The following is a 3,674-nucleotide window of genomic DNA, read 5'->3' as shown; positions in this document are numbered from 1 at the left end:
CTGCAGCTTCCAGATTTGCAACAAGGGCAGCCCCATGTAGAGGGCATTGCAGTAATCCAGTCTCGAGGTGACCATCGCATGGATCATTTCTCTCCAGTGGGGACCCAAAGCAGCTTACATCATCCTCCCTTCATCCATTTCTTCCCTCACAACACCCTGTGAGGCAGATTAGGCTGAAAGAGAGTAACTGGCCTATGGTCACCCAGCAAAGCTTCCATGGTCTCCCAGATCCTAGTCTGATACTCCATCCCACCACACTGGCTCTCAGCTTTCCTCTCTTCCCTCCCTGTGGCAGCCTCTCCCTAGGAAAACTTTGGTTAAGTCGCAGAAGTCATGAGGTAGCAAGTTGCTGAGGTGAGTTGTGTGGTGGTTACGTCGTGCAAGTTGTGTGGAGGCTGGTTGCTAGATCTAGTTGAGTTGTGTAGCATGAAGTCATCTGGCAGCCACTGTCAGACCTGGGTGAGCTGTGCAAATCGCATGGTAGCAAGTTGCCTGGTTGGTGCTGGGCCTAGTTCCCATGAGTCCTAGGGTTGCCAAGTCCTACCTGTCGCGGCAGCGGGGGACTCCCGGCTCGCTCCTGGAGTGCGCGCACGTGCCGCAACCACGTCACCCGGAAGTGACGCGACCACACCGGGCACGCTGGGGGTGGGGCCACGACCATCCGAGGGGAAACCATAGAATTTCCCTCAGATGACCGTGGCCCCGCCCCCAGCGTGCCCGGTGTGGTCGCGTCACTTCCGGGTGATGTGGACGTTGCGTACTTTCTTTGGGAGGTGGGGTCCCCCCCAGGGCCCAATCCACCGGTGGCAGGGAACGGGCCACTGGGGCAGGGGTTTCCCCGCCCCCCCGGGGGGACTTGGCAAGCCTAATGAGTCCTCCCTCCTGTGCAGGGTGGAGAGGAGCAGGGATGAACTGAGAGCCCAAAACAGTCCTGGAAAGGACCCTTCCCCATGCCTTTTACTGACAGAAACCAAGGTTGGAATCCTAACTATACTGTTGTGGTTGCCTAGCAACCCCCACAGTGGCCACTGAGATCTCAGAGTTCATTCATTACTTAAACATACGGGTGCTGTTTCTTTTATTTCAGAGGGGTTTTTTGGCCCGCAATCTATGTATTTCCAGGTCTCAGATTTTCCTGCACACCTGGGGCTTTCCCCAACTTGCATAAAGATCTGTCTTGTCTGTTCATGACTCCAGTCTCTGGATCTCAGATGGGGCCATGCTGAGACTTAGATATGTTGATAGGGAGCATGTCTGGCTGAGAGTTCAGGCTAATAATCAGGTAAATAAACAGAGCCACTAGACAGCATTTCAGTGTGGAAGGAATGTTTTCAAGTGGAGCAGCATCCCATCACGCGAGCCCAGCCTACAGTCTGAAACGGCCCAGCCCAGACACGTGTTTGTGGAGAATGTGGGGTCCTGAGGGTCAAAGGCTCTGCGAGATCTGCACAAGGCCCGTGCCCACCTTGCGTCATCTGTGTTCCCCTGCTGAGTTTGAGGAGAGAGCTTTAGGGGGGGTTAGGAGGACTGCTACTTATGCCTTACGAGTGTATGACGATTAGGACTGACCGTTCCATTGCACTAGCCCTGAGGCTCTTGCCCTCGATCTTCCCAGTCCTTACTCCTAGGATTGGGTCATTGGGAACCTCGGCATGCCCCCAAAGTGTTCGAGGCACTGGGCAGAGGGGCAGAGGAGGCCAACGCCCTTTGAGCTGTGTTCATGATAAGCCCTGCAGAATTCCATTTAAATATCTGGCTCCTGCTTTAGTAATTGGTAATTTGTAAACAGGGGGGGAAAGGGCCAAGTTTGCTAAGAGGATTTTGCAAGCTTGGCTTGAATTAATAAACCCTGGAGGAATTGTGATTACAGGTGAGGGTGTGGCCAGGTTAATTTGGGGAAGAACGCCTTCTTACTAATTGCGTTCCTAAAGTATAAAATGACATCTGTGTTAGCAGCACACAGACTGGCAGATCCAACTTCTTTTGGTGTAGTGGTCACGAGCTCAGGCTCCCGCCTGGGAGAACCAGGTTTTATTCCCTACTCATCCACATACAGCCAGCTGGGTCAGTCATAAGTTCTCTCAGAGCTGCAGTCCTCGAAAGAGCTCTCTCAGCCCCACCTACCTTGCAGGGTGTCCGTTGTGGGGAAAGGAGATTGTAAACCGCTCTGAGACTCCTTTGGGTAGTGAAGGGTGGGGTAAAAACCCAGTTTCTTCTTCTTCTTCTTTTCTGCCACTGAGTAGACTCTAATCTGGGAGAACTGGTTTTGAGTCCCCATTCTCCCTCCACATGCAGCCGCTGGTGTGACCTTGGGTCAGTCACAATTCCCTCAGAGCTGTCCTCTCAAGGCATCCGCCAACACCTTCCCTGGTGCCCGCCAAGTGGTTTTAGAAAGTGGGCGGGGCTAGGTGGTGCTTTTGCCCTGCAGGGCTTCTGATTGGCTGTGCAGATTGCAAGGTGTCCCGTGAAACACAGCCTCTGCCTGAAATGCCAGAGAGTCGTTGTTCTGCTTGTGCATGACCTCACTCCCTGACATTTTGCGGTCGGCTCCATCTTCTGTGGCAGCTGTCTTGTGTTTGGCTGCACCTCACGTGGCAGCCATTTTGTGATTGCGCCCACCGCCTTGCGTCAGAATTCCAGACGTTCCCATCGGGGAAACATTCTCATGCCACAGTTCACGAGGGCCCTGACAGGAAATCCCACCGGCCTCCCAGGTCTCCTCCCAGCAATAATCTTCGCTGCAGGACTTGAGAGCTGGGCCTCTGGCTCCACCGAGTGGTGGCCACGGAGGGCGCAGCGGATGGTTGAATATTGCGCCCCTCATCCCTTCCTTTTGGCATTCCAGGGCTCTGCTTATTTTTTCCCCCTTTACAAATTAACTTTAGAACTTAACTCTCTTGTCACGTCTGTTTGAATCAGTGCATCAGATGCCTTCCATGGAAAAAGTGATTCGGATGAGAATATCTCTCCAAGCTCTTCCCAGCTGGGTGTTTTCTTTCCCCCCTGAACTGAGTTCTCTCTGGCAAAGTGGTTTGCTCAGGGCCATTTCCAGCTTCTCGGTGGCTCTGGGCACATGGTGCCCAAAGTCACCCAAAAGCTGGAAAAGGCCCTGGACCAACCACTTTGCCAGACAGGTGTCCAGGGGCCAGACGAATCCCCAGGGCCTCCTGACAGCACTGGCCAAAGTATGCAGCTGAGAGAGCTGCTACCATGGTCTACCACAGGAGGAGCGCCGCTGCTACCAGAGTTGGGTATGGTTAGCCTGGGAAAGAGAAGGCTCAGAGGGGATATGGTTGCAGTCTCCAAGTATCTGAAGGGCTGCCGTGTAGAAGATGGAGCGGATCTATTCTCTCTTGCTCCGGATTGCAAGACCAGATCTAATGGGTGGGAATTACAAGGGAGTTGATACCGGCTAAATATCAGGAGAGACTTCCTGACTGTAAGGGTGGTTGAGCAGTGGAACAGACTGCCTGGGGAGGTGTTGGATGCTCCTTCGCTGGACGTTTTCAAGCGGAGGATGGACAACCATCTTTCGGGTAGGTTGTAGGGCTATCTTCGGCTGTGCTCCTGCAGAGTGCAGGGGGTTGGACTAGATGACCTGCAAGGTCCCTTCCAGCTCTAACGTTCTATGAAATCTCTGAAATGCTACTCTGTGTCCAATGCAGATGCAACAG

This window comes from Gekko japonicus, unplaced genomic scaffold (assembly GCF_001447785.1).
Source record: "Gekko japonicus isolate JY-2015 unplaced genomic scaffold, Gekko_japonicus_V1.1 scaffold1795, whole genome shotgun sequence".
Lineage (NCBI taxonomy): Eukaryota > Metazoa > Chordata > Lepidosauria > Squamata > Gekkonidae > Gekko > Gekko japonicus.
The sequence above is the reverse complement of the archived record's forward strand: the minus strand, read 5'-3'. Positions refer to the sequence as shown.